The 12,897-nt window shown below is 46.4% G+C and overlaps 1 protein-coding gene across 4 annotated transcripts in view; it reads right to left on the minus strand.

The window, feature by feature from the left end:
• TJAP1 (tight junction associated protein 1) overlaps positions 1-9,762 on the minus strand; it is a 40,297-nt gene extending 30,535 nt beyond the window's left edge. For 2 of the 4 annotated variants that reach the window (XM_050972416.1, XM_050972418.1), the window contains exons 1-2: positions 9,622-9,762; positions 8,533-8,607 (exon numbers count right to left, since the gene is read on the minus strand). The gene's annotated coding sequence lies outside the window, so the exon portion shown is untranslated. Of the gene's footprint in view, positions 1-8,532; positions 8,608-9,495; positions 9,593-9,621 lie in introns of those variants that run through there. The other 2 variants (XM_050972417.1, XM_050972419.1) reach the window with 1 other exon arrangement.
• Positions 9,763-12,897: the final 3,135 nt, after the last annotated feature.

The following is a 12,897-nucleotide window of genomic DNA, read 5'->3' on the forward strand; positions in this document are numbered from 1 at the left end:
CAGGCTGCTGGAGCAGGGATGATTTATAAGGCTTGCGGCCCAGCTGCTCCACACCCCACATGTGCATTTCAAGGCCCTCACAGAGGCAAATGATCTGATATTAAGTAACAAGACCAGACCAGACCGAGGTCCAGTAGACTTTCTCATGCCTGTTGAAATTCCAGGCCTCAGGCTACCTGTTCCCTTCATAAGCTGCAGTAGCTCCAGTACTTGGAAGAATGAGGCATGGAAGGCCAAATTTACCAATAGATTTATATCAGAAGATATAAATAGAAGCCTGGCAGGATTTACAGATTAGGTGTCTAAATCACTGCATGCAGGAGAATGGGATTCTCCCCTTCTAACCACTCCATACCTCTCCAACCCCAGTCACCAAAAGAAAACCCATTTCAGACAGGACAGAAGCCCCTGCTGTTCTACACATTGCCAAGGGCCATTCCTGTGCAATCCACTTCGATGGTGATGGCACCCAAACTCCACAAGTCTCAACAGTGCAATGTGCAATGGCTGCAGCTCTCACAGAATGTAGGTCTGCCTGTTTCCCAGAATAGGAGCTGCCTCTACAGCCTCTCCTCTCCCTTCCCCCACTACATCTTTACTTTTCATAGACTCAATACTGTTTCAAGGTACCCTCATCTTGCCACGGGTGGGTGGGTGAGTGGGGGAAAGGGGCCCTTTATAATTGTAGTGTTGCAATCTGCCAGCCCGGCCAGGCAGCCTGTTCCCGCCTGCACTGTATTAAATACCTTATAACTGATTACACCCCCATGGGGCATGATTAGCAGTCTTCAGAGAACAAAGTCTACTTTCATAAGAATAAGAACAGACACGTACTGCTAACCTACTACACAGCTGGGCAGGTGAGGAAACAGGGAAGAAAGGAGGGTGTGTGGGGGGGGATGAGTTAACTGTACTAACTCTATTCCTCCCCTTCCTATCCTGGCTGAGTTGAGATTTCCACTGCTCTGAACAGCAGTACCCCTCAGACCCACACAACAAGATTCATGTAACAAAAGCTCATAAACAAACTGCTGCCTGTAAAACTCAGGCAAAGTCCTAACCTGGAGAGACAGGGCCCCGAGGCAAAGCAGATTGAGCTTTGCTCTGGGTGACAACAATTCCTTCACATCAGTTCCCAGGGAAAAGGGAAGGGTGAATTCCAACTTCAGTATCAAAAACACGGAGAAGGTGGGAAAGCTCAAAATACGATCACACATCCACGCCCTCTCTACCTCTGTATACATCTGAAAGGTCTACATAAATAACAGCAAAATATCTAATTCCATCTGGAGGTCAACAGCTCCCCAGGTGATGATTTTTTTCTTGGGGAGAGAGAGGAGGTAGCAAAGAGGAGGAAAGCCCTCTCCATCTGAGATAGGTAATAAGGATCCCAAAACATACACAATCCATATGCATTGCTGCAACAAAGAACCAGCTCAATGGAAACTCAGCCAATCTGACATGAAATGACCTACAGCTCATTAGAAAAGTGCCATCCAAATCTCAAAATACCCACACAAACAGCCACAAATATATTTGGTGCTATCTGCCCTCCATCTCAGCAGATGGAGCCTTTCACCAAAAGCACTAAGAAAAATAAGCCTAGGATCAGCCCTTCCAGCTACTCTCCCCAAACCTCCAACAGACGTGAGAACAGCAGAAAGCTCCAGGAACATGGTCTTATTTGAGAAAAAAGCCCATGCAGAACCTTCAATAAAATAGTAAGAAGTCTCCTAATTGTGTTGTATTGGAAACAAACACCTGCTTTACCCAGAGACCACCATCTTTGCCCGTGGCCCCATGGATGCTCATGGTACAGTCTGGAAGCACTCACATTCAGCTGATGCATCTGGAGGGGACACCCTGCTGACACATTCCACCTGGAGTCTTACCAAACCCACCCAAGAAAGAATTCGTTAATGAGTAACCAACCCAGCTGAAAATTATCTACTCATAACTGCTTTACTCAGCAGCTGGTCCTTCAGCCAGCACACAGATCTCTGAACTGCACTGTCTAGTCCCATCTGTACAGCAAAACCTGCATATTCTCTTTATTACAGCAAGACTTGGAGGTACCAATTGACTTTAGGCTCCAATGTACTTGCCATTGATATAAAGCATCAATCCATTTAGAGTTATACTACCAAACAGATTGTGCTTTCAGGCTTTGGATAAATGGAAGCTTTCACCATAAACATGAGTTAGTCATTAGAAGCTCCAGGAGGTAATTTAAATTATCACAGCCAGCACAAAAATAGTTTTCCTTTGGAAGCTGAAGTTACAAAGCTGTAATAAATCCAAGTGGCACAGTAAAACTTCTTATAAAAGCTTAAAATTAGTTGTGAAGCCCCAAATGGCCTTGCATATCATTTGATTCTGCTACCGTGGGCTAGCAAAAGGGAAATCACTCTTCACACTGTAAAAAAAACACTGAAAAACTTTATCATCCTTCAGCTCCTAGGAGACAGAAGAGGTAGGCTTACATTTCGTGTCTCTCTATATATGTGTAAAATACATATAAATAATAAATATATAAATAAAGTGTTAAAGCCACAGAACTAACAATGACTTGTTCAACCCCACACAGTGCTGGGCAGCTATCAATCAGGCTTCAGAGCTCAAATTGGAGCACTGCAATCCAACGCTCTCTCCTGGCTGCTGCACCCCCACAGATACCCTGAACCCACCCCCATTCCCAGAGTAAATTGCCTTCCACTGCTGAGAAGCACTCCTGCTATTCCAATACTGGTATTCACCACCAGAGCAAGAGACCCTAATTTAGCCCTGCACGGGCCTTCTGCAAACTGCTAATCCCCACTCCACAGCTGCTTTTCAAATGTACGGGCATGAGCAAACCATAAACGATTTATGGCGCGTGGCAGGAAGACTCCTGGCTCCCTGCGTAGGCGGGGTTTTGGGACAAGATCATGCTTGGACTAATGTTTATATTGCAAGTTGTCAGTCAGGCAGTAAATCACCTTTGGAGCTGCACAGCAGTACAGCCCCATCCAGCTGGGGCCTTGATGACACTGACTTCTATTATAGTTACTTCAGATACACCTGGGGACCTATTTGCAAAGGCATCATCTAATCATGGAAAAAATGAATATGTTTATAAGTAGAATCTACCAAAATTCTGCAGCCCAGCAAGGATGATTTGCTTTCAGGAATCAAACCAAACTGGTACAAGACGTGGGCCAAAAATGACTCTCCACATCAGTCATAGAAGAAATTGGATTGAGTGCCTACACAGATATCTAATAACAGAGTGTATCTCTAGCAAAATGCAGTTACCTGAGAAAACCCTTCTGAGCAAAGTCTTCATTTTCCAGTATTCACATAAGTGTAGCGTAAGCGATGCTTAAATTTAGAAAGGGAAATAAAGATATTCTGCATACTTTAGTGCACAAGACACTTTCTGCTCAGAAAAATAAATGCGCTTTAAGGCAGGATGTAAGCTTGAAGTCCATTCTCAAGAAAGGTTACTTAAAACAACTTAATTTTAAGCACAAACATCCTATCATTTTCCACTGTTTCTCCCCATTTGAAAATGCTTTTCATACAATACACTGGGTATGAATCTCCCACAGATAAAAGAGAAGGCAGAAGAGTTCTCCATAATGAAAAAATCATAAATAAAATACTCTGGGGAAAAAAAATACCAGAACAGTAGCTTTAACTGCAATCACTATTCAGTTGTGAGAGACCAGATTTCAACTCATCTCCCTAGAATATTTTTAATCTTCCTGCTGGGCAGCAGCAGAGTCATCACTAATGAACATTAAAGCTGCAGGAAGAAATCTGATGCAGGAGACAGAGCAGCAAGGCATCTTTGAGAATTGCAGAGAGCTTGTGAAGTAAGACACATGCAGGTCCAAAACCAGTTACTTTGAGCAGCATATGCCAAAATAATGGTCAAAAACCTTACAGCCACAACAATTATCTAATTATTACCTTGGGAAAATAACTTATATTCTTTTGAAACAAATGCTGTAAAGTAAAACTCGCCTAAGGCTTTTTATGAGCCTATGTGTAATTCCTCAATAGTGAGACTACCTTATCTGTCCCTTTTGATTTCAGAACCATTTGAGCATGAGTGTTACATTAACACAACTGGACAACTGAGACTTTAACACAAGAGTAAGAAAATCCAGTTATGACTCCTACAACATCCCCAAAGCCAGCTTTATCACAGAGCTAAAATACAAATACAGAACTCAACCAAAGACATAGAAGTCACTGTGGGACTTCCAGGTCTGAATTTGCTAACCCTTAAGAAATCAGAAATTTAAACCAGCTCTCTCTTGCCATAGAAGCTGATCAGATACTCTCTGCCTAAAAATCAGTCTAAGCCTTGTAGGAAAACTTACTTTCCAATCCTGACCATTTCACTTTAACAGCAATACAAAACATCAGTGCAAGTTAGTAACTGTTTATTCTCAGCTGTTAGCCCTGCCACAAAAGGGTTAAGGACATGTGCCCTAAAGCACATGTTCCCAAAGAAGCCCATAGGGCCCATACAGGGATCTTGTACTTCTGTCTCTGAAAATACACAGACTCCCTCCTTCAGTTCCCCTTGCATTTAGGCAAACATTACAAACACACCGCTTTTTATACATATCTTCATGCCACTGCTGCTTATCTTTATTAGCCTACACATCAAATTGAATTTATACCTACTTGCAGCACTGATGATTCTCCTGATCCTCAACAGATTGGACATGAGCACAGGACACAAACTGTCTTCACAGACATTAGTACACTGAGGCTCATGCTACAACATACCAGAACTCACTTGAACAGCCTTAAAGCCATGCCTTTCAGACACCTTACAGACCAAAGTCCACACCAAGACTGCAACGTGGAGAGGCCAAACTCCACACATTCTTTCCCCTCTTACAAACAAAAAGAAGCAGCAAGTGCTCTGCCTGACCACTCAGCATGAAATGACAATAGCTGCAGTCTCCACATTTATCAGTAAGACAGTCCTCCTCGAGGAACCGCACTATCTTTCCACAGACCCTGCTCTTCACCAGGAAATAAAATCCTCAATCCTCAACTACCAGGACTAATCAGAGCAGCTGCAGTGCTTTGTGGATTTGTTCTTTGGTTAGTGATTTGTTTTTTTTTCCCTAATGCAGTTACCACAAAAAGCAAGGTCAGCGAGCAGCCTAACATAGCACGTAAATGATTCAATACCTTGCCCCTGACACAGACCAGTACATTAAGGTGGTTTAGTAGCTGAAGCAAGAAGCCTCAGTGGACAATTATGGTACACACTGCCACTTCTTCAAACCTTTACCTGTTAAGAGATTGGATTAGGTCTGAAAAATACACCTTCTAAAACAAGTTCTTTAACTAAAGCAAGTCTGAACATTTCCACTCCTAAGTGCTTGATCTTTTCTGAATCCCGCTCAGCTCTTAGCCTCAGTGCTATTATGTGGTAGTGAATTTCCACAGATTAGACATCATGTGAAAATACTTTAAAATCATTATTCAGTTTGATGCCTATCAGTTTCACTGAATTGCATTCACCTCAACTGAAGAATACATTCCAGCTCCTTTACCCCTGCACAGCAGTCTTCCTCAGGCTTGGCACCTAGCATTGTTGAAAAGCAGAGGAAAACTGAGCCCACCCAAGTGATGCTTACACTGCATTCCAACCATTGCAAAGCTATTCTCACACTCCTACATGGTTTTCCACACCATTTCCTTCCTAAGAGCAGCTTGTCCCAGGAGGACACTCTGGAGGGGCTGGCTCGTGTCATTCCAACGACGAAACATCCTGCAAGCTGCTGCTTTTGGCCCTCTCTGGCTGAGCAGATTTGGAATAAAACCATATATGAACATCCTGACAATGAAGAGAACGGTTTCTGAGAATGGAACAAACAACAAAGTAAAAAGGAGAAAATTGTCCTAGAAGCCAAAAAGATTCAGGCAAGGTTAGACGTGAGCAAAACAAGCAAATAGTTCCTGGGAAGGCAAAAACAGTGATGTCTCAGAGTGCCCACTAGCCTTGAACAAGGCAGGGCCTGACTTGCACTCCACAGCAATTTCACCATGCTACAGAATACATAGGACAATGGATCACACAGAGGTCTGCTTCATTTTGAAGTCAGAGCTTAAAATACCCTTTTCATTTCTCCTCCACTAAGCTTTACTAAAGCATTCAACACCACACTATCTAAGCATCTACATACTTAGGGGTTCATCCTCAAATCCCTAGTAAGACTGGTGTTAGTATTTTCCAAGAAAAGAAAAAAGAGTAAGAAACAGTAATGATCTGAACACAGTAAATCTGTGGCAGAAATTAGGTATCTTTCTGACCATAACATCTCCCTTCCAACCAGCTGTAAAGGTATTTCAACTTTAAAAAGTAACATTCTTCCTCCTACAGTTACAGACTCAGCCAATCTAGATCTAAGGAAAAGCCCTCAGGTAGGGGAACTGGCAGGGAAACAGGATGGATGATTTCATGCCCTAAGGCATTTGTCCTGTTTGCATAGGTTACACACATAGTTCCTTTGCAGTCCCGTGTAAAAGAATCTCAGAGAGGATCGTATTTACCCAGTTACTAGTGATCTGAAATACACACAGCTGGCTTGAATGCCAACAAGCACTCTCTCTCCAAAGCTCAGGGTGTCATACAGAAAGGAGATACCTTCCCAACGAAAAACCCTCAAGAACCCTCAAGCAAGGAGATGAATATACCCAGTTTCAGGACTTTAAATTTACTCTCAAAGCATTAATCAAGTCAAATGGTCAAGAAAATCTGCTCTGTTATGAGAATTCCAGATCCTGACAAGCCCAGTAAAAAGAGCAAGATGAATCAAAAAGGTGTCAATCCAGATCCTCATTCATTAGCAGAGGAATCCCACCCTCAATCTGCATCACATGCAGGCTCATTTGAGACCTCTACATGTTGCATTTTTCCCAGCTACACAAAGCAGAGAGTTCTGTTGTCACTCTGTGCTGGAGAAGCAAGGCCCATGACAACAAATACATAACACAGTAAATTAGTCAGGACATAACCTCCAGAACTGCTTCCTGGGTCTACACTGTAGATGTGGTGACACATGGAAATCTCAGAATCCAGTTTTCAGTAGATTCTCCATAAAACATGGGGGACATCTTAACAGGTTAGGGAGCTCACCTTCAGAAAACCATCAGGCTCTAAGACTCACAAGCATCAAATCAACTACCAAAAAATACAGCTACATTTTACTCATTTTCTTTGCTACCTCTCAAACAGCTTGGCTTTCTTTGCCTTTTTAAAAACACTTTATATGCCACACCAGCTGCCACAAGCCCTTTTTCCAAGCCAGCTCTGATACCATTCAGATCAGCATGACAGACAAAAATCATTTGTCCATCTGACTTGATTTGTTCTGCTCTGAGACAAGAAGCAGGCAGACTTGCAAAAGACTACATCTTTTTCAAGGCTTTAGCCTATCTCCCTGACAAGCTATACGACGACTGTATTTAGGGTGGATGGCAGAGATAAGAACTGAGGGTTTGTTGGCTGCAAAGCAAGTGACTTAGCAGCAGCCAACAAACAACTTGAAAGAGGGTGGAAAAGCATGCAAGGTCATTATTAGTTCAGAAAGCTGGAGAGTGAAGAGGCAACAGGTCTTGGCAAGTAACTCATCCCCTCCTGACCCAATGTCTTGTTAATATTAAAGATGAAGATAACCACGGGCTGCCCTTTGGAGCTCCACTGGCCCTGCTGAAATGCACTCACAGGATTTCAAGAGCACTGGGTGCCTGCAAAGGACTGAAAAACTCCTCTTGATACCACAGCTAAGACCTGGTAGCTTAAGCACTGATTTAAAACCAGAAGCTAAACCACACTGTATGCAAAGCACTGCTGGGATGGATATAGGTGCTTTCTGCAGTGATCCACTAGGAAGTGAAGAAGAGAACAAGAAGTTGTTCTAAAGGTGATCTGACAGTGTACAATCAAAAAACCAGCTGCTGGGTACCAAACAGCTGCTCCTCTAAACTGGATCTCAACAGTGAGCTCAGGTACACCTGCACCACCCATCACCAGAACAGGTGAAATTTGTGTGGAAAAATAATATGGTGCAACAAATAACCTGACAGAACAGAGGGCCACCAGAACCACCTAACTTTGACATTGCTATTATTGCAAGAGCAGGATCACCAGAAAGGATTTCATCTGGATTATGGCTGGGCAGATCTCTTGTGAATTACACAGACAGTATGGCTACTTTGGCACTGATAGAGCACATTTAAGATTGCTTTCCCAGATGGCATGTCAAGAGCACTGGCTTACATCTTTAATTGAACTTTTCTTTCCAGAAGCTCTTGCTGAATTTCTCAGGGTCACTCCCATTTCACTGACACCCCATGTCTCTCAATTCTGGCAACACAGGCCTACTATGATGCAGAGAACACCACAAAGAGGGCCACTGTTTCAGGTATGTGGTTCATATGTTCTCAAAAAATTCGAGTAGTGGTACAAAAAGAACACAGTCTGACTCAGCAACAGCTCATTCCTGGCTTTCTTACCTGCTGTCTGAAGATTCAGTAAGGATTCATGGCTTCATTTTATATAGGCCCTTTATCCCAGTTCCTTCTCTGAATCTGTAAAACAGAAATGCATAGCTCTGAAAAGTTTTCACTGGCACAGAACTATCTACCTGTGATGGATGATTCTTTTCAGTGGACAAGATCCACCTGGCATCTCTCAGATCTAGGTCATTCTCAGCCTTGCCAGATTTGTGTATCATTTGCACACCCTGAAGCCTACCAACGCAACCTCACGTACACCCAAAAATCTGTGTATTAGCACTTAATCCTTTACTCCACTCTAGGCAGAGTGCTCAAGCTCAGAGCCAGAAGCTGCACAGTATTTACTGTTCACCTGTTTTCCTTTAAAGTCCCCCTATGTTCCCCAGAGGCTGCACACTGGTTCTACAGGGGGAAGCATCCCTTGCACTAGAGAGGACGTCCAGGCTGGCAGACAATTTCCCATTAACCCCTGCCGAGTCTGACACCAGAGGAATGCTGATTCTTCCCTTCCAACCCTGCCTCTACCAGTTACACTCCGGCTCTTTAACACACCTGCTGCCCCAGACTTGTTCCGCTTTGCAGCTCCTACTCCAGCAACGCTCCCTGCAGAGATACTGCTTTCTCACCCCCCACACCACCTAACTCTCCATCACTCAGAAACAGCTACACCCTGCGTGGACCAGGTTATGCCTGCCGATCCTGTGCGTGCACTGCTTCCTAACACGGGTCTCTCCCCGGGAGGAAGAGCTCCTTAACGCCCTGATGACTGAGGCAGGGGCATCACCACCCTTCCCCACGGAGACCGTCCCTTCCCTGGGGTCTCGCCGCCCCCCCGCACCCGGCCCCCGCCCCGCCTGGCTGACCCACCCCCCCCCCCCGGCCACGGTGCGACCCGCCCGAACCCGCTGTCCTCGGGGAACTCTACAATTCCTCGCCACACAAGTGGACAGAAAGGCCCACCCCGCTCGCTGGGCGCCGTCCGAAGCCCGCAGAGGCCCAGGAGCGTAGAGGGCCCCGCCCGGGGCTTCGTCGCCAGCCGGTCGCGCTCCCCGCTCCCCGCCCCCAGAGCCCCAGCTCGGCTCTGACCCGGTCGGGCTCGGCTCCACCAGGGGTCCCAGTGACTTTGCGGCCGGTTCGGCCCCGGTTCGGCCTCGCCTCGGGCCCGCCCCAAACTTTGCCCCCGCCCGGCCCCGGCCCCGCTCTCTCGCCTCAGGCCGCCATTTTGCCGCGGGGCACGCCGGGTAATCCGGCGGAATCCCCACGTCGCGGCGCGGCTGCGTCATCGGATGGCACGCGCGGTGGGCGGGGCGAGGTGGGGCGGTCCCGGCAGCGCGAGGGGCGGCGGGACAGGAGGTCCCGCCGCCAGTGCCGGGGACGGGAACCGGGAACCGCGAACTGCGCCTTCCCCCCTGCCTCGGGACCTGGGAACGCCCTGGGGCGGCGGGACGGGAGCTGGGAACCGGTCCGGTCCCTTCCCGCCTGTCCCGGAACCTGGGAACGCCCTGAGGGGCGTCGGGACGGGAGCTGCCGCCGTCAGTGCCGGGGGCCGGGAACCGCTCCTGCCCCTTCCTACGTGCCCCGTGGTCTGAGAAACGACCTGACAGCCTGGGGCGTATCCCAGCCTGTCGCTAGGGATATAGAAACCCAACCGTGGGAGCAGGTGGAGAGGGAGGCAGAAAGGTAGAGTAGTAAATAGAGAAACCCATCCGAAACCCTCCAAGGAATAGCTGTCTGCTTTTCAAAGGAGAGGTGCTGAGGACAGCGTGTGCCAGGCAAGAGCTAGTCAAACCCTGACACAACTTGTGAATGTGCTTTGGTATTCATTTGCAACATCTTCCGCTGTGCTGTTCTAGTCTTGGGTCTTTGAAAGATCAGTACATTTTAATTTCTAACCAAATAATCCCATTCATTCAGCTCTGAGTGCAGACAGGTACTTTTTCCATTGCTTTTCATGCCCAGTGCATAGACTTACTCACCCACTGCTTCCATTCGTGTTATCCTTTGTTTCACAAACATCTCATGAATTGATGATTCACACAGTAAACAATGGAGCCTAGTTCTGAGGAAATTTGCCCAGTTCAGAAAAGTCCTGATAGAACTTATTTGATGTTCTTCAGCGTACTACTACATTTACAAAGCCTTCAGATTTACGTTCAGGTAGTACCAGGCTCACAGTACTGCAAACTCTGCCCAAATGGTCCCCTCTCTTACACAATAAAAGACAGGTGCTCAGCAGGACCCCACTTCCATGACCTTGGGAATAATGTGCAAAAACGTCTGCTGAGCGCCCAGCAAGTGCTGTCTGCACCACACCACGCGTCAGCCAGGGATATTTCAAGAAAGCCTTCGGTACTTGTGCCCCCATAAATTCTCCAAATCCTCCCTGTGCTGGAGTCAGATAACAAGCAGAAGGACAATGGCTCCAAGAATCCAGGCTGCCCATCTGCTCTGCACTTCCAGATTCTTGCTTCCACAGCGCCAGCTGATGAAATTTTCATAGCTGATGAGGTTTCTCATTTCCACCAGGCCTTGCTGCCCTGGAGCCTTCACAGCTGTGGTCTGTTCAGGTTTCCGTGGGTGAGCACTGATGGCAGCAATGATTAGAGTACTTTGCTCTCCTTTAGTGATTTGTCAGAGTAGGATCTTCAAACTTTTCTCAAGTCTAGGTGAAATAAGCCCTGAATGAAGAAGAGAGGCTGATTTTCAGACAGTCTTGTCATTTACTGCTTCCATTAAACTCAACTCTTCTCAAAATCAGATGTCAAGGTCAGACCACCAAAAGGAGACAGGAACTCAACCTGGGCTGGCTGAGCACCAGTCACCTGCTCCAAGCACCAAAAAACACTCTTCCCTCAGATCCCGAAGGCCTTGATTCCCAATCCTGCTTCCTCTCCACGTGCATCCGCCCTGCCTTTCCCCATATCCGGTATGCCTGTGAGCTGGACTCACCATTGCCCTGAGCCCAGAGATGTGACATGATGCAGAAGCATGACGCTAGGTTACATTAGATTCATTTATATAACACCGTTAATACCAAAGTGCAGCTCCCTGCTAGAGCCAGTTGCTCGCTAAAGCCTCTGAAGTTCAATTAACAAGCACCAGGTAATCTAACACTTGACTCCCAATAATCCTTTTATTTTAAGGGGCCTCTGGCGGATGTAAAGCCCTCAGCAAACAGTCCTGGAAGTACATTTGAGATTCTCTCAAATACCAGCTGAATTTATGACCCTTAGTGAAGAGCAGGGAGGAATCTCTTCAAAATACTTTCCAGCCGGCAGCACTTTATATAGACCCTTGTAACTGAATAAAAGGAACCCCTGGAGGGGCAGGTGCCACCCTGTGGAAGGACAAATCCCTCTGAAGTGCCTATGGTCTTGGCTAGTGAAAAAGGAGATGCCAGAAATAATGTCTCCCCACCAGAAGAAGGCAGTGCAGGCTTGGTCCTCTCAAGTTTTCCATCAAACCTGGTCAAGTGAGGAAGATGGCAGGTGCTGGACAGCCCCTTGGAGGCTGTCACCTGCCTGAGAGTTGCAGTGGTGAAGGGACCTCTATGAAATATTTGCCTCCTCAGCTACTTCTCTAACTCCAGTTGCACAGAGGATTCCCCAATAGACATCAGCTGGGAAAGCCTTATAGGCAAAAGATGTTTCTTGGATGGATGAGCCCACCAAAACCAAAAGACCTGAGACGTAGTTTGAGCAGAGTTTTCATTTTGGGATAGGCCAATACAAGAGGAGCTCAGCACCCAAAACTAACAGCATTTCAGGAACAATAAGATTAGGGAAATACTGCCAGCCTGTGACAGTCAAACAAGTCTGTGGATGCCGAACTGAACAGCCAAACACATTCTGCCAGTATGCCTGGAGCATACACCTACCAGACAAATACAGCCAACCCGCCAATAAAACAGTTGCTAAAAACATACCCACGTGTATAGTTCAGGCCATCCCACCGCGTAAGAGTGAGGGCTGGGACTCAATTTTGACTTTAATAGAGATTCAACCCTCAAAAAAACCTACTGGAGTCTTTTCACAAGCAAGCACGTTCCCCAGCATCAGTGCCTGAAGAACAAATCAGTGCTGACCCAACTCAACCCAAAATGCTGTTTGTCATATGGGACTGCCCAAAGGCACCCACTGTGGCTGGGATGTACTTGTGCTGGGCACTGCACAGAAAGACAAGCAGACTTATATCCTGCCCTCAAGGCTTGAATCTCTGAATCTTTTGAATCTCTCTCAAAGCACCTCTGTGAACATGAAAGGGAAGACGAAGGCAGAACTGGGGAGCAATGACAAAAATCCACCATTGCAGCACCCCGGTGCTTGGCACAGCTCGGTGCTTTCATGCCATCGCGGGTTAGAG

This window comes from Serinus canaria, chromosome 3 (genome assembly GCF_022539315.1).
Source record: "Serinus canaria isolate serCan28SL12 chromosome 3, serCan2020, whole genome shotgun sequence".
NCBI lineage: Eukaryota > Metazoa > Chordata > Aves > Passeriformes > Fringillidae > Serinus > Serinus canaria.